The sequence below is a fragment of the Lepisma saccharinum genome, chromosome 15 (genome assembly GCF_977018435.1).
Source record: "Lepisma saccharinum chromosome 15, izLepSacc3.1, whole genome shotgun sequence".
Classification (NCBI taxonomy): Eukaryota; Metazoa; Arthropoda; class Insecta; order Zygentoma; family Lepismatidae; genus Lepisma; species Lepisma saccharinum.
In genome coordinates, this window is record NC_139243.1 from 37356308 (window position 1) to 37375082 (window position 18775).

General features: G+C 40.2%; 1 protein-coding gene across 14 annotated transcripts in view; it reads left to right on the forward strand.

The window, feature by feature from the left end:
* The window catches only part of Rbfox1 (RNA-binding Fox protein 1), an 886300-nt gene that overhangs the window by 192128 nt on the left and 675397 nt on the right, over window positions 1–18775 (forward strand). The window lies entirely within an intron of this gene.

Here is an 18775-nt window from a genome sequence, read left to right on the forward strand (position 1 = left end):
AATTGTTCGTCCTCCTTTGGCAATTGGTTCTTTCAATAATTATGTAATAATAGTTGTACAAGACGAAGAAGTGGAATTGCAAGAAATTATCGCAAATGGTTAGATGAATTAATTACCTTTTTGAGCACCCTAATTGACGGTGCTTGGCCGGTTGTTTTCGTCGCAGCAGCAGTCGAGGTGGCTACCCAAAACCATCAACGGCTCCTAGCATTCCCACAGGAGACATTTCACAACTCGGGAGTTTTTCTTTCTCGGAACGTGTCAATTTTTGCCTGCAGTTTAGCAGCAGGAGACATCATCAAACTCAAGAGGAAAGGACCTGCGCACGTATGTAACACGGCACGAATTTCCATATTTCAGCTGAAGCACCCAATGGGAGGTGAGTGACAGGTCAAGTGCCCAGCCGTTTTCTCTTCTGCACCAACTTTTTCGGCACTAGGAAAGCAATTTTTACATCGGGTACCTTGTTACTACCATGGTCATACTATGTCCTGTGGCCTGTCTCATTCCCTGTACATGGGGAGCAGTTTTTTAAAGTATCAACATGCCCTACTCGGTTCGTACCGTGTTCGTACCATGATGTGTTTGGTGGTTGGGAGAACGATTCGCGACAAATGAACAGAACATGGACAGCACATGCATCACCGTTTGGCATTACTAACAATATAGTTCTTGTATTTGTATTCTCACAACACGACCATGAAGATGAATGGTGATTATGTTAAATTCATATAATGAGGGTTCTCACTCATACTGAAGCCACGACTCGAACGTAGAACTTTCGGTGGTGAGATCATGAGTCGAAAGCTCATCTATGGCTGGTCCATAAGTGGACGGAGATAGGCGAAGCAGCAAATGATTTCGATGGGTTGCACCGTGATCGCATTCGGAACACGGCTTGTTGCGCGAAAATAAACGCAACAAGACCCCGTCACATGAATGTCGGAACGCAACATGAAGTGTAAGTCTAAAAGCGTTTCTTGCTGGCAACTGAACTTTGTAGCTCTATCTACAGGTAGTCGTTCAAGGTTGACCGAGACATGTGTGAATAAAAAAAGTGGTACATTGTTTGGGAACGATTAAACTGCCAGAAGATGTATCTTCATCCTTCGTCATTATTGTCGTTCGCCCCGACGTAGTTGGCGCATGCGCAGTAGTGTTAGCAAAAATGGCGGCAAGTTGTGTGTCTGTATGATCAAATTCCGTGTGAAGGAGAACTTGAAGTCAGCTAAAACTTTGAGAAGAGTGCAAGCCATAGGGAACAAACGATGTCACGGGCAAGAGTGTACGAATGATGTCAATGGCGAAGAACGCTAGTTGCTGACGAATGAACAGTATGGACACATTTGTCCGACTGGGACATGCAACAACTCTCCGAAATGGTTTTGCTCCATGTTCTTACACTCCGGACTTAGCCCTCGGTGATTATCAGATTTGTTTGGGCCGTTTAAAGAACATATAAGATGGAGGAAATTGAACACTGCAATGACAAAGGATGTCCTGCAGTGTTTACGACAGCAGTCAATTCCTTCTACGCCAACAGACTCGGGGAACTGACACAATGAAGGCTGCCCTGCCTGGATGCTCATCGGGGATTCCTTGGAAAACTCATAGTTTGGTGCTTGTAGGACTTTCCATTTTTTTCCTAGAAATAAAAGTCTCGGTCAACCGTGAACGACCCTTGTACTAATCGTCTTCGAGGGCCTGGATGCTACGGAATGGGCGGGGGAGGGGGTGTTCAGTCTTAGTTGCGAAAACATTATGCTAGGAAGATGATAGACTGTTCTGTTGCCACGTTGTCAAGCGTTACTCGTAATAGGACTGACTCTTCATTAACCCCCGCGTTGACAACTGCGGGAGAGAAGAAACTATGCTCCTACAGTAAGTTTGGCAACATGGGCTATCTCAGATTCCCTCTGGTACCACGACCAGCGTTCGTCATATCTGCGTACATGAAAATAAACGATGCCCGCCGAACACAATTAACCGATCTCTGATTTCCAAACGCCAGTTTAAAAGGTACCCAGCATAAAGGCCGATGCCACTTACATTTATACTTCAACAAATGTTTTTTTAGGTGATCAAACTATTTTTACCTTGTCCTAAGATAACATTAGACGAAATAAGTGATCTGCGAGTCCTTTCTAGTACAGTGAACTAAATTGTCTGCAGCCATATAGATATAAACCTGTAAATTGCAGACAGAGTAAAGCACATTAAAAGTGTAAGTCTTCAGCAATTTGGTTCGAATCCCGGCCTGTGCACGAGTGTGTGTCCGTTCATCAATTTCTTCATAACGCCTTACGGTTCTTATTGGGGATGGAATCTAAGTTTCTGTGAGGGACTGGGTCCAGTGGTAATGGCAACGGGAGGTACACGTTTAGCTTGGGGTAGCACACCGGAGACACAACGTTAACACGTAATATGAGCAAAGGGAGCTCGCCCCTGTGAAATAAGAACAGCACTTAAATATTAGATTTTAACACTTCGATGGTTGACTGGTCTGGCAGGTTCGTTTACCTCTGGTTTCCTGTAGCGTGAAGGTCTGGTTGAATCCAGATCTAGATGTGAAGATACGGTCCTGAAATAAAACTTCTTTCGTTAGCGCAACTCCACGGTAGCTCTTTACTTAACAATCGCAGTTCAGATAACTCGGAGGCAACGACTGTTTACGCGATAGATATCAGAGTACAACTGGACGAGAAATGGTCTTCCGAACTATTTATGTGGAATTGGAATTTCTGATCGTTAAAACCGTTGGCGAGAGCCCGTCTTTTCCCAACGGTGCTTTTAGCATAAAGCTGCGTTTACTATATCTATACGATTTCCGGTAGAATTCACGTCAGCGGATTTTTCAGATCCACTGAAGGTCGCTGGTGTAATTTGCTTCTAAGAAGCTCTTTTCCAGCACTTCAGCGGGACTCCTTTATGAAGTGATTAGACTATCGGGTTATGACGCCCGGGGTACCGGGTTCTAGTCATGCCTTCGGCATGATACGATATCTTAACTCAACCTCATCGTCACGATCAGCCAAAAGTCTCAGAAAAGCGACGCTAAATAACATAAATAAAATTAAATTCGGTGTATATTTTAAATACGTACGTCTTATGCAGTTGTTTTCCTGGCATCTTGTTTTAACGACGCTTTTCTCCTGAGTGTACAGTCTTTTTTTTTATTGTTTCAAATTAAAACAGAAATGTTGGCATTTGTAAAAAAAACACATATGCATTTACTTTAATCCTGTGTGAGAAACTGTTTTTGGAAGTTTGTATTTTGCCTCAGGTTAATTTACATTAATGGTTTCTATAATATTTTAGTGATTGAAGCTTGTTTATAATATTAAAATATTAATGATGTTTTTTTCTTTCTCCTTGCAGGTAAGCCCTTCTCGTAATTGAGATCCATAGAGCTGTTTGGAGGAAGAGGTGATTTTTCGTAAGTTTCGTACTGTTAGGCTGTTTGTTTATTTGGATTTTACCAACAAGAATCTGGCCTCCCCGAATGCTTAGTAGTAACGTTGTCACCTTGAAATCAAGGGTTCACGGTTTCGATCCCTGGCCGAAGCAAATTGCACAGTGGTTATGATACAACTTTAAACTGTAGGTCCAGTTCCAATTAACGTGTTTTACCATAGTAGCCCCAAGATAAACTTTTCATTGTTCTTCGGACTTCGGGAGTATCATTATTCGTTAGGCTATTGATCTGTCGAGACTCCCACGCTGTTGTTTTGAAGCCTTCTCTGTTAACAATGGACGCTGCTGCCAACCCTGTCACGCTTCTCTGGACCAGTAGCGTGGCGTCATTTGTTGGGTTGGCTTGTATACTTACAGGATAAATGTGAGGCGTTTTCGAGGCAGTGTTTATCAGGAAACCATACTTGAATTCATGGTATCTACGATCATCCAACATTTATTGAAGTTGTTTTTGTCCACTCTGTATGTACAGGGTGTATCATAATAGAGTAAACAACTTTAAGAATTTATTTCGACTAAACAATATGGAATACAACAATGATAATTGTTATGTATCAATGAGTAACACTTCAATTTTCTATGGATGTCTATAAATGTTCAGCGTGGCTTCGACCAGTTGTGCGACACACATCCTATCGAAATTCGAGTTCTTTCCACACTTTTCCCAAGAACTCGTCGTTCACCAATAAAAGGTAGTTTCTTATTCTCTCGTTTATCTGTTGCACATTGTGTAGCGTAGGTGGCACATAGACTTTGTCTTTCACAAAGCCCCAAATTCAGAAGTGTATGGTCTGGGGACCTGTTTAAGTCGCAATTTTCTTTAACACTACACCAGTGCCACCATGACCGTGTTTACAAAAATCTTGCTCATGAAAACAAAACTTGAAGATTTTCTCATTGTTAAACAACGAACCTCATTGTTGTGTTCCAGATATTTTGTAAACAATGAACCTGATAAATTGTTTACTCTATTACGATACACGCTGCATGGGTGTGTGACATAGTGATTGGGAACTGTATTTGGCTGTAAGATGAAAACCTTTGTATATTCAAATCATGTCTAACAAATCAGGGTGACCGGTCGTGGTGTCTCTATGGATGGTGATAACGTGAGTACGGAATGATGGGCATTGAGGACGGTCGAAAACCGTTTAGGGGATTGAACTCACTTAACCCCGCATCATTTCATTATGAAGTGGTGACGTCAGTGGCTACGGCAGACTGTTCACATCTAAACCGTCTTGTATTCACTTCATGGAGTCTTCTTCACAACCAGAGAATTAATATACACGTAAAATGGAAATACAGTAAAACCTGTTTAATCCGGACTAATGGGGGACGAGTTGACCGGTTTAACTGAAATAACCTAAAAGAACAATAGAAAGTGCATTAAAATTCCGTTTTGACTTAGCCACATTTAAAACCTTGCATTCTGCCCTTTTTTTATAGCTTGTCCGGATTAAGCAAAGTCCGGCTTATCGGGATCCGGATTAACGAGGTTTTACTGTAAATCGTTGATAGTTTCAGTTGAGAGTAAAGTTTCCACTTGATTCGTTCAGATAAATTACTTTCGCAACGTAATTCAATGAACGTGTAGTATACGATAGAGAATTGATTGATTTGTTAAAATTAAGGTACGTCAGCACATTGGCTACTTACGTTCGTCACCTAATACGGGAACAACGAGAACAAAGGAATGAACAGGACTTCAACAAGATATTGTTTTAAAACTCACAGATTTCTTTTTCTGACACTAATACAGACATCCAACTCATATCTAGACTAAAACTACAGAGACTAAGATCGTCGTGCTTGTGATGAAAGCTCAGGCACTCGGTACACATAAGTGAAGCCACTGTGGTCTGATCGGTATGCCGTGTGACTGCTACGCTGAAGACCCAGGTTCTATTTCCGGTGAGGGCGATCTAAGATCGAAAGTTTTCCGGCCTTGACCCTGCATACTAGCGGCTCTGAGGTTCACCCAGCCTCAAACAAATAGGCGAATGTCGGCAACGCTGCGTGTAAATCGGCCGGAGCGTGGTGCTGATCTGATCACTGGATCGAGACAGTTTGGGACCGTACCTCAACATCCCTTAAATGTGCCTTCATGACACGGTGCAATATGCACGGAAACTTTTACCTACCTTACATAGAAGGACACAACCGTACAGATGATAATATCAGCCAGGGAGTCCTTACTTTTCAGTTTTGCATTTAAAATAATTAAGATTGATTTTTTTAACAAAATACTATCATGAAGTGTGTGACTTGACCACACAAAACATGTTTCGATTGTGTACACTACCAGTTGAAACTCACTGACGTTAACAATTGTTGGTCAGAAATAATATAATGTTCTACGAAATTCCCGAATAAGAAAATATGCTAGTTGAGAGAGTATCCTGACAGTAAGGGTTTTTCGAAAAGTTCTTTGTCCAGCCAAAGGGCAGGAAATAGTTCTAGGGATTAAATTACAGATTTCTGCATCAGTCGCTGTATCACACTGGTTCTGTACTGACCATTGTGCAACACGTTGCGGACGTCAGCTGAAATGTATGTCCCATTATGTTTCAAAGCCCGCAAGGGCTATCGGAAATGTGGCGGTGCAGATATTGTCAATACGCTCCTTTTGTCCGCCGGTTCAAAAAATGATTTGCAATGTTCATAAATTTCGATTGAACGCGGCTCGTTACCTAGAAGTTAGAACCGACCTGAAATTTCCTGCGCGCCGAACAAGAGGGATCGGATCGGGAGTGAAATAATGAAGAACCCTTCTTATAGTAGCCTGCCCGTGTGCCCAATTAATTAACGTTTCTAATTGGGTAAGATGAGAGTTCATCTCCACGGTATCCTTTCGTTTCCACTTCAAGACTCGCTAATTAGTTTTTCTTTAATATTTTCGCTAATGAGAAGTACTTTTTTTTTCTAAAGTTATGTTCGTTACATAGTGGGAAATACTTTGAAAATATGCTGAGGTATTAATTGAATATTGAATTAGTAAAGATCTCACTCGTAAGTCCTCAGATTGCTGCATAAAGTTGCATTCAGGAAATTATTGTTACATTTCAGTTTTTTAATAAAATCTCGTTACCACGTACATACCCTAAATGGTCTCCAAATGCCCAATTTGAAATAGTTTATACATGTTCCGTGATGTTTTTTCAGTGCCATGAAAACATAAGGTATGCAAAACGTAACGCCTTGTTCCTTGTAGTTCTTGATAAAGTGGCTTCCCTTTTTTTTCACAGAAATGCCCCGCGTATGTTACACTGGAACCTGAAATAATTGCATGGCAACATAGTTTGGAGAACTTGTGGGTTTTCAGCCAAGACAATCACCTGTGGCGTTTTTATATTATCTTCCCTTTAAATTGTATTTTTGCATTGTTTTGTGTAGAGTCGAATTACTTTCGGAACATCTCCAGCGGAGTGCGCGAGTCTGTCTAGCGAGCCTAGTGGGCGTGTAGAACCTGAGTAAGGAGCTTAGCGATAGGTTCTGGGTGGAGATGACGTCAGCGGCTCGCTTGGTTAATTGGCTGCTTCGAGAGTTGTGACTCGTTCCGAAGCTTCAAATGCATAACTGCCAAAGATGTTACGGAAATCCCTCTACTGGGCGCTTTACTTAGATCTACTTCTTAGTTTTAATAGTTCTCATACAGCAAAATACCTGGCCTGTGATAACTTTTTTCAATTTGTAATGCATTGTCTGTTCTTACTTCACTATTATGAAATTAATAAAGGAATAGCGCAGTGAAATTCCCTACAAAGGATTTGAAACTGTGTAGACCATCATAACTGGCGACTGACCTTAATGGCTATTTATTTCTGCCAATCGTTTTCCTGTTTCCTGGTTGTATAGGAATGTGTTTAATTTATTCTTGTTTTCATTATTTGGTTTCGGTATGCGAGTTTAATTATTTTTGAGAATGAGCTGTTTGCGTAGGCGCCAAGGGGAGAGAACCGTTATACTCTGTCCAAGCTAACTGTAGGGCAGGCAAACGAAATCAAGTCTCTGCGCAAGTAGTGACGCTGGACGGCTCCACCAATGAACACGTGAGAGTAACGGAATTGCGTGGAGTTGGGGAAAGCTACTGCCTTCCCAGTAGCGTGTACTGCTTCGCTCTGTCCACTCAATATTCTTCGCTTCTCTGACGCAATGCCCGGGCTTGCTCCACAGTTAGATGGGACAGGGTATAGTGTGGAAGAAGCAACATGGCGCGAGTCGCGGTGCTAATTGTGCAGCTGGACAATACAAAGGACAATCGCCCACTAATGTACTCTTTAGCATTCGTGTGCTTTATATCGTTGTGTTTTCATGTGTGAATCAACACAATCCCCAACACTGGTGGAGCTGCAAGACGAGTAATAATTATCTATATCCTGTGGCGAAGCATAATTCTGCCCAGGGTGGATACAAATCATGATTTTATTTAAAAATTCATTTTTGTTGATTTTTTTTTATTTAAATCGATTTTTTTAAACTCTTAAAATTGCTTGTTTGATTTTTGGAATCATACATATAGATATATGCTTTTTTATAGAAAGGCTTTTTCTAGTAAACAGCCTTGTAAAATATTTGCACAGTTTGATTAAAGCAAATAAAAATATATGTAAATATACATTTTTCTGTTTCTGATACTGTACCTACTATGGAAATGTTTGTTCAGTGTGTTGATGAAACTAATAATAATTTTAGCAACTTTTCATCCAGTGAAAATAAAACATTCTGTATGTACTCTGTATTTGTAACTTAAAATATTAACGTAAAATATTTTTATAGTCTTTGTAGCTGAATTTTGGAGATTTTTTTAGTGATAGTTTCAAAAATACCAGCTGCTATGTTTATTTACAGTTTAGTGATAATGACATTATTTATTTTTTAACATGATTAGTAGTTTGTATGTTTTTCTATTTTTGCCTATAAAAATTATTGAATTTTTAATCAAGAGAAATGCGTTTACATTTCCTTTCGTATGAGCTTCACACAATCAGTACGGTATTTTATTTCCTTCTTTTTTCCTATCTTAGAGCGTAATAAACACCATTAAATGATTACGAGATTAATGTGCTTTCAGCAAAAGTGATTCTGATATCTACAAAATCCTTATGTACATTATTTATTTAAAACTGATCAGTCCACCTTGATTCTGCCTCTTGGATGTTTGTGTCTCCTGAGTTTGTTACAAAATCATTCACTTTTTCGTGAAATCTTTTTTGAGCTTTGTTTTCTTGTTATTAATTTTTTATACTAGCTGCGGTTACAACAACGTGAGATGTGTCTTGACACTAATGATGGCAGGAAATGAAACAATGTCGCTGAACACACTTGAACCCTCTCAGATTCGTTACTTTCCGACGGCTAGTATAGCACCCCTGACCCTGTCCATAATTAGTAACAATTCATTTCATATTATTTCCTTCTAAGGAAACACACCTCCATAAAAATACTCCGTAATTCTGTAAATCTCTTCCCAGTTTGTTGCTTTATCGCTCCTACGAATTTCTTGATTGCTTTCAGAGCGTGGTTAATTCAATTGGAAAGTGCTTAAGACCTAGAATCAGAAGACTACGTGCTCGAGAATATCTGTAGCTGGATGCTCGGAAATATTGATAGAAGGGCCTTGGAGTGGGTGAGGAGTGGCTCGTGCTGGAAGTCTGAGCTCTTCAATAGGTGGCAGGTCCTGCTACTTCCGGTGCTGGCAACCTGTCGTTGATCAAGAGGATCTTTCTGTAGGACTATATTCATAATAACTGCCTAAGCAGGATTCATGAGTTGGTGTTTTAAGTTCACTTTATGCACAGTAAGGCTAATTGGAACTACAGTTTAAAGTGGGATACGAAACACTATTGAGTCTCCACCGGGTATCGAAAACGGGCCCCCTTGATTACAAGGCGACGACGTTACCACTACGCCATCGGGGAGGCCCTAAGCAGGATTGAGTATCAAGATTTCTTTATCAATTGCTCTTTCTGAAGTAGATTTCAAGGAATCTTGGAAACTTTTGGTTCATATGTTTTCCCCAAATCAGTCACATTATCTTGGAGTCGTAACTCTTCGCTGTTATTGACACTTATAACTACGTACCTACAAAATCAATGTCATGTACACATGTTGCCCATTGATAACTTTGCACTTGTGTGTAATTTTGAGTGATTGTCCTCATTGCTGATTGTTATTAATCATTGAAGATATAAACGTTAGAGGCTGTGAACCTTCTACACTGGTATAGTCGAATCCGAAGCGCGGAATAATAATAACTTTCTTATAGGCTGAAGGAGCCGTGTAGCTTGACACTTCGGCCTGAAAGACCCCATAAAAGAGTGTATCCACTGCAAATTTTGTTTCTTGCACTGTGATTATAACTACCCGGACAGTATGGGAAAAAAATCTGGTATTTTATTGCATTGGAGGAAAACCAGTCAACGTGTCTCAAGACGAAGAACGACATACTGATATTCCATATATTGCATGTGTTCAAAGTTCTATAAACTCGGTTGATAAAAAAACCGTGGCCGACAAGATTGCAGTTCAGCGAAATCTGTTGACGTGTTTCTCTTTTTCTTTGTTTGTTATTGTACAAACATTTAGTAGGTAGAATGTATTTAGTATGTATATGTATCCATCGGGGTTAGGTGGTAGAACAGCCGCAGGCTGAATCTCGCCCTTTAATAACGGAAAATTGAATTGAATTGAATTGAATATGGTGGACTTTAAAGGTACATTCACCAAACTAGGAGGATACATTAGGTCATTGACTCTGAACCCTTCAGCCTGAACAAACGTCTTTCTGTCTCGATGACCTCACACAGTTTATTGATATGATTTTCTTTTTTGAATGCTCATTTAGTGCTTAATGAAAGCACACTTGAGTCCGCAGCCCATAATGCCCTTGCTTAAAAATATACAAGCAGAGATAAGTAGCGCATTACGCGTAATTCAGGAAAAGAGGAAACATACGTACATGTCAAGCACGAGTTATTGCATGTTATTCTAACCAACCCATGAAGACTCGTTGACATACTTTGATATTAAAATCTAACTGCGAAGAAAAAGGCCAGTAGAGAATTTAACCCCCCACACATGTGTCATTATACAGTCACCAGCAATGAAAATGGAAATACTCGCTTCACTGCAAGTCGTCACGTGTGTTGTTTAACTCTACTGTGATTTTAGTAGTTGCCATTGAAAATTTGCTATTACAGGGTGGCTACTTACCGGGAATTCCAGGAATTCTGCGTGATTTCTCCGTATACTTAATAATTGCAACTTTTATTAATCGAATTCCCATTGAATTTATAGCCCTGAGGCAAGTTTTTCACAGTTTAGCTTAGGTAAATTTGAGTTTGAAATTCATATACAATTAATAATGTTTCGTAGATTAGTGTATCCCGTAACATTTACGATGTATGTTGTTTGTACATGTATTTCGAATCTAAGAAATGAAATTCCAAATTTGCACCTTAACTTAAATATTTTAAGTCTGTATATATTACACTCTTTATATTGTTAATATATTTGTGTGTGTATGTACAGCGGGATCCATGAGGAGTACCGTGCAAATTGTCCATCACCATGTTCGTCCACTTTATTTGACACAATAAGAGCTTCAAGAATTAAAGGAAACCTCAAAGCAACCTGTTGACAACTTCTGCAGCAGCATACATAAAAATCCATTGCTTAAAGACATATACTCCCTCTGTCCCATAATTATTGTCCGGTACACTTTTGTTTGTTGTCACAAAATACTTGTCCGATATTCAAACTGTGACACTTGTGTATACTGAAGAAGAAAATGAAACACGGCAATGAGTCATACAACGTTATTACTCAAGGATCAGTACAAATTGGCCGATCAAGTATCCAAAAGAACATAAATATAAAGTTACCTTTTTGGCATACCGGACTATAATTATGGGACAGAGGGAGTAGGATGTAAGAGGAAAATTAATGAATATAGTCATGTACAATTTGCACGGTTATACCCATGGATTTCACTGTACGAGTTTGGTGAGAGGCGTTAATACATACGGTTCAACAGAGAAAACGTCTGCTTGTACACTTGAATATTTGGAAAGTTCAGCTTGAAAACCGGGAATTGTACTTGAGTTTTATCACGGCCCTGTATTAAAACCCACTTATCGCCGTACAGTTAGGCAACACGCACAACGCCTTGCAGGCAAGCGAGTCTTTCAGAATCTAGGTGTCCTATTTTTATTGCCGATGACCGTACGTGTTTTTCCATTTGCAATTATGTTTTGTTTAGCATCTTCTTCGATGATGGATAACGTTCTAAATTTTTCCATACGAAGGAAAGAAATACAATTTTTATATTTGTGTTTATATAATGTAAGAGAAGGTAGTTCTCTACAGTGCAGGCAGTGCGAATTTTAGGGATAATGTCGTTTTATACAATGATCAAACATTCCTTTGTAGGAGTTGCAAGAGCGGAATTGTGGAAATGGAAAATTCTACTTCCATTAGTAAAACGTGGACGGAATGTCAGAACGTGTTATGGGCATACTTTGTTTTCGAGAGAAGTAGCAAGTCCTGTGCTGCCTTTTCTCGTTCCATTATTCTGATAGGAGAGTGTAGGTACTTAATTCGTTCTTGTAAATATTCCATTTGGAGATTTTCTTGCAGCCGAAGCAGACACGCCCAAGCGGGGAGTGCAGGGCTAAAAAGCGTCGTGTGCAGAGAAACCCTCTTCGTAATCCATGGTGGCAAGTTAATCTAGCTATTTCTGCGCTGGAGTTGGACGGTTCTTCCAAAATGCCTTCACGCTTTCCCGCCACGAGGCTGTAATTTCTGTTGGAGTGGCAGTGCTTCACCCCATCCCAAAGTGTAGTCTTGTTACATTAGCTTTTCCCTCTGCTCTGGGGAAACTGGGTGTGATGCATTAATGTTCGTTTCATTTCTGCGTGGAAACTGTGCTGAGCGTCTGTGATTTAATAATGTTGGGTTTTGCAGCTTTATGGATGATATCATCCTAGAGGTAAGAAGCGGGTGCTGCTTTTGTAGCCAAAATATCGGCCAAGGAAGCGACACGGTATAGTAAGAAAGGGGTTTGATTTAGTACAGAACTCTTGAGACACCATTTTCGTGCGAAGGAAATGCCTCTTTTGGTGGAAAGAGCTTGAAATGTAATTAATTATCATTTAATGAATAATGAATCTATGAACTTCAGTACTATCACAATTGTATAGTTTGCTTTCTTGTATCTGGCAATTACAACAGATTGTCGGGTGTAGAGATTGAAGGTATGAAGTGATGTCACGCCATCTCGAGCACATAAGCACAGACTGTACCAAGAACTACAGTTTAAAGTGGTGTGTGTCTAATCTTGAAAAGTAGCGTCACCAGGATTTGCAGCCCGGTCCTCTCCACTGCAAAGCCAGAACGTTAAAACTTGGCCATTGGAGAATCTAATTTCCAACTTGAGCCCGCTCTATGGCGGAATGGTTAGCACTGCGCGCTGCGTCGCCTGGGGTCCTGGATTCGACTCTCGCCCTGGGCATGGGTCTTCTCCCTTTATCAGCTTCATCATATCATCACTCATCCTAAGTGGCAGAAAACTGTAGTAAAATAAATCAATCGGTCATTTCGAACTTGATTTTACTTTTAACATTTTAAACTTAAAATACCGGACCTTGTACTGTATTCTAAATTATATTTGATATTTTAAATATTTTATCTAATGTAAATTGAAGTCAGAATATGCCGGCGATATTAAAATTAAAATAAGTGACGTAGTAACAAGCTGATTTGATCAGGTGCTGCCAATTCACTACCTTTATATACGTTGTTGACGTGAATGCTTTATATTTCTAGCATCGATTTATCCACACACCCCAACACCCCCTACAATTTATCATGGATGCTCAATTTATGGTCATTTTGGCTAGATTTACCCTTACAGCCCCATAAAGTTGGATTTACACCCCCCCCCCAAATAGAAAATTCTGGCTAAAATCCTGATTTGTGATCATTCGTTGATGTAATTCTGTAACAATCTCTTACGTAGCCTTTAATTGATGCAAAGGTCTTACATATGATTGTCTTGCAGTACCTACATTCAGAAAAATGTGCACCTAAGCTGCCTCAAAAAGTGTTGTAACACCCTATACCCTGTCCCAGCTAACTGTGGAGCAGGGCTGCGCATAGCGGCAGAGGAGGAGTAGAGAAATCGAGTGGTGAACAACCAACCAAACGGTCCTGACCGTACATGTACGGAAATTTCATGGCACGTGCGGACGTACGGTCCAGACCTTAGTCCGTACGCTATATGCACGGCTTGTCAAAATTTGCACTTCTTGTTTTATCCCTAATATTTCCCTGAGAAGTTTTTAAACCAAGCGTACGGACCTGGAGACAAAAATACGGCTCGTTTGCCATGTGCGTACAGGATTGTGGCTTTCAAAAGTGCAACGCTTACAGAGTGAAGCAGAAAATCGAGTAACTCCAGTCGCCCATTACGCAATCCCTTCTCTCTCACTGTTCATTGGTGGAGCCGTCTCGCGTCACTACTTGCGCACCGACTTGTTCTCGTTCTGGTCTACAGTTAGCTGGTATGGACTTTAACTGGTCTGAAAGGCGTCCGTACTTGGTATGGTTTGACAGCAAATGGATTAACAAGACACGAAACGTAGTGCTACAAAACGCCAATTCCGCCTTAACACCAACCGGAGTGTCCTGTTACCACTGTTGGTGGGAAATCGATTGCACATTTTTTACAGCATAGAATATCTAGCAGTAAAAATCTATTGCCCCATCTAGTTGCAACATCAACTTGTCTATTTTGTTGATTTGGTGTCTGCACCGTTTGTACTCCGTTCTGGAGCGTGTGGTGTTGTGTGCTAACTAATCAAATAAACGTTTCATGTAGCAGATAGGCATTTGTTGCAACTTCTGAACTTGAACACCGGTAGCTGGTTCCTTGCACCAGCTCTGACACCGGGACACATCTGCACTACAACTATAGCTCTCGCCACGAAAACAGTCCAGTCACGCCATCCACCTACAGCATCAATTTCAACTTTCAATAATAATTCCCCCCCCCCAAATAATAGAAAGTAATGCTTAACGTAAAAAACATTACGAGGTAATTTTTACACTGAAATACTTTCTTGGCCATTCAGAAAAAAATAAAAAACACGTTTCCATGAAATTGACGAGATTTTTTTTTCTAACAATGCAGCGAATTAGACGGGGTCTATGGTATCAATCATGAAAATTTTCCCCATTGGTTCTGGTATAGTGACTATATTTGTAAACAACTAGTAATTACAAAGTATCACTCGAGCAGACAACGGCTTCAGTCTTCAGGGGCGCTTTAGAGTAAATGAGTGGTAGTTCGAAACTGCGTGTTGTTGGGTCACTAATTGAAGAGCTACCCTCAAGAGAGCGCTGGTTATATATTTCATGACAGGGCTCCATTTGTGAGCACGTGTGAGCAAATGGCAGTTACGACCTCCCCTCCTTTCAATATGCAAGATTTTCACACATGATATAGTGTTACCGTGGGACGTTTGTGGAAGTAATTGCCAGCCTGCAGTGCAATTTGTTGGCAGAGGTCAACGGGAGGGGATTTGTTCTAGGCATGGCTAGCTCTTCACCTTGGTCAAAGACCTCAGTGCTGCATTAACATGGAAATCCGTTTTACTACTATAACTTGACAAGTTTAAAAACAAGACGCTGCAAATAGCTGTTGCGCAGCTCACACCACATTTCCCCACTTCATTTACAGCAGCGACGTTGGTTCGCAGTGTTGCAACCTGGAGGGAGAGGAATGGTCTGAGGATTTTCAACGAAATTTGTATTCCCTTTTCCTGGGCTGTTTTCTACCTGTCGGAGTACAGAGCTTCAGCTCACCTTTCGCCAACGACTATTTTCCTTATTTTGAAACTTGAACTCCCCGATGGCGCAGTGGTAGCGTCGTCGCCTTGTAATCAAGGGATCCCGGGTTCGATTCCCGGTGGAGGCACATAGTGGTTCGGATCCCACTTTAAACTGTACGTCCAGTCCCGATTAGCCTTACTGTGCATAAAGTGGACTTACAACAACAAATCAATCCAATCCATTTCTTTCAAAACTTGAGAAACTATCCATTTAGATACTCCCGTGGCGGCGCTTGTGGACTGATTTCGCAAATATGTTGCAACATTGTAAACAATTTATCTGGCCTGTCCTCTAAGGGGATTTCCAGAGCAGATTGTGGATTTCGTTGGACCCGGCATGATTTGATTTTTGCATTTAAAAAATATGCAGCCAAGAGTAAAGAGCAAGAACATTTAAATGCTTTAAAAAAGAACACAGGCAAGCATGTTATCAGATTGCCTTCTCGTAGTGATTGTTGTACGATAAAGAAAATAACCCCCACCCCACTCGGCTTTAAAAAAAAAAAAACAGGCCACTGCTCGATGTCGCATTCAGAAAATGAAGTCATTCGCCCAGTAGTTTCTCTTCGTTATAAACGTTAACGCGCGTGCGTAATACTACAGTTTACGATCCGCGTACCGCACGCATTTTCAAAGATCGGATTAAATCAAATGAACCACTGATAAACTGATATGAGCCGGCACCGACAATCTACACAATAAAAATGGTTTGTCATATTTGTTTTAGCTTAATTTTGCTGAGTTGGCACCACTCGTAGTCTCAAGGCCAGACCAGTACGTAGAAGAGTGGTGGGGAGGATGACGTAATAGGAAGTGCTCCGCAGCTATCTGCGCATATCGGGACTTAACTTGTCAGGCTTTTCTTGCGTAACACGCTGTGTATTTGAAGACACAGTGCACCTCACACGCACATATTAACTCCCTATTGCAGTCTTACTGGTCACAACTCATATGCATTGTTCTAATTGCGTGTGCGCATATACTTTGTTTAAGTCTACTGATGCATTCAAGGGTAACTGCTGTACACTCGGAAAAAGGTTCATTGGTAGGTACGTGAAGTTTTCGTTTTAAAGATAACATCGAAAAATTGAGTGAAGCAAAATAAAGTGTTTAAAATGCATTTGGGTGGGTACAGGAGGCAATTTTTGGGTGTTTCGTAATCGCGAAATAACGCGAATTATGCTTTTTTTTTTTTTTCAGAATAACACCAAATTTTACACTTTAACACGAAAAACGCCGCGAAATATGCAATATAAACTGGAGATGGCAGTTCTTCTGTTCAAAAAGAATTACCTGAAGCGCTATTCTGTCATTTGTGGTTTAGCTGATGATAGTTCCGATTCAAAAGAGATTATCACGATTCATTTATTGCAGTTTGGCGCAGACATGACTGACAATGTTTAACCTCGTCGTGAAATAGATTTCGCTCGGGGGGGATTTTCCCAGAAGGAAAATTTCGTAGAAACGAGAAAATTTTCAGGGAGAAGCAAGTGTTGTGTTTTGGAAAGGGGGGTGGGGGTGGGGGCGTGTGTGTACACAAACCGGTATTTTGAGGTCGCATAGGGATTTTTGGGCATTATTAGGGAAATGTGATGTGTATGATTGTGTACAAAGATTTGGGTGTTATCATTCAATAAATATTTTATATTTAGTGGCTGATGAGATGAAATAGTTTTCCAAATGGAAACATTTGGTCATTTCTCACAAAGGTAAGCAATACTTTATTTTTGTCATTAAAAAATAAAATGTGTCTAAATTTTCCAGAACTAACACAATGTGAAAATCTTTAGCATAGAAGGAACAGTAAAAATGTACGTTGTAAAAATAACATTGATTTTAAATTAATAACACAGAATTTTGCCCTAAACCATGAAAAATAACATCGAATTGCAGTAAAAAATAACTATCGAAATTTAGGGAAAAGTAAAACTGAAACTTCACGTCCCTATTCATTGGTCGTTAATTGTCCATAAAATCCTAGCATGGAGACTCGAATCTGTCAACTATACTGATCACGGGCCCATAGATCACCTACATAGCTCCATCTGTCCACGGATCCTCTTCAGGGGTGTGTGCCTGCCTCTATGGGCGTCAACAACCTCAGTTGCGATTTGCGAAGTAAAAGCTGTAGGGGTAACATCGCTCTCCGGTTACAACGTTGCCAAGCTTACGTCCGTTTTTGTCGTGGTTTTTCATTATCTTGTTTATAGTGTGTTTGGTTGCTGTGTACTAATTTTCCGTCCTTGGTGTACTATTGTACAACTTTTATCCAGTAACGACGCTGATCAGCTCTCTCTCTTCCCCGCGTTGTAATACGTTTGGCAACATGGTCCATATCCGACACTCATTTGTTTCGTCCTACCGGCATCCGACGAAAAATGCCGGATGAGAGTTCAGATGATCGCTGATTCATTGTTTCGCAGCCGCAAGCTGGAAATGCGAGTACTATAGGTGTGTCATACCGCCATTTAGACCATTTACTTGATTAGTATTTTTTCTATTTTATGTAGTTTTTCTACCACTTTTGGCCGATAGCGATTAGGATGAGTGATGATTAAGTGAAATTCATGAACTTACACTCACAGTCACTAGCGTACGCAGGATATTCATTCAAAATTGTCTGGATTTGTAAAAGTGGATGTCACGTAGCTGCTTTCTAGGTTGAGACAGGATACGCCATGAAATACCAGATAACTGCAATTCATAACCAACGTTTTCAAGGTGTCCAATGACAAAAATTATAATCGGGTGTAATTTTAGGTGGAGTTTGCATTTACCACTTTGGTTTTACCAAATCAAAATTTCGGATGGGACTACTGCCCTGTCAGCTTCCTCTACGTACGCAACAGCTAATACTAATGCCCAGGGCGCGATTCTAACCCGGAAAATTCGATGATCGCCCACGTATCCGGCGAACATGTGTTTTTTGTCCATGTTTATTTTGGGGAAAAAATATTAATTTTTAGACTAAATTTTAAAATTATGATGTTTTATCCAGTTGTATAGAATTCAGTATCCTCGAAAATGTCCACATGCTCAAAGTGGCCATTAGAAAAATTATCGAAATTATATTATCCGTTTTTACAATCATCTTCAATCCTAACAAGTACTTATTATTCGTCTCTCTCTGATATGTATTGTATTGTTGTGATGTATACAGAAGAAGCCTATGTTGCATATTTTCCTAGTGTGAAGCCAATACTGTAGTTGCCGTATATTTCCTCTTGTTATTATACCTGCAAGCCTCTTTCCTTTAACTCTGAACATTTAGTTCGTATGTAAATTGCGTCACCATTTTCTCAAATTTGTATTTTTCACACAACATTTCGGAGGACTGTAAACTTCCCAGTTTTTCCTATCATTTCGTTTGATTTAGAATTAATAACAGAATCTCATGCTTGGACGCA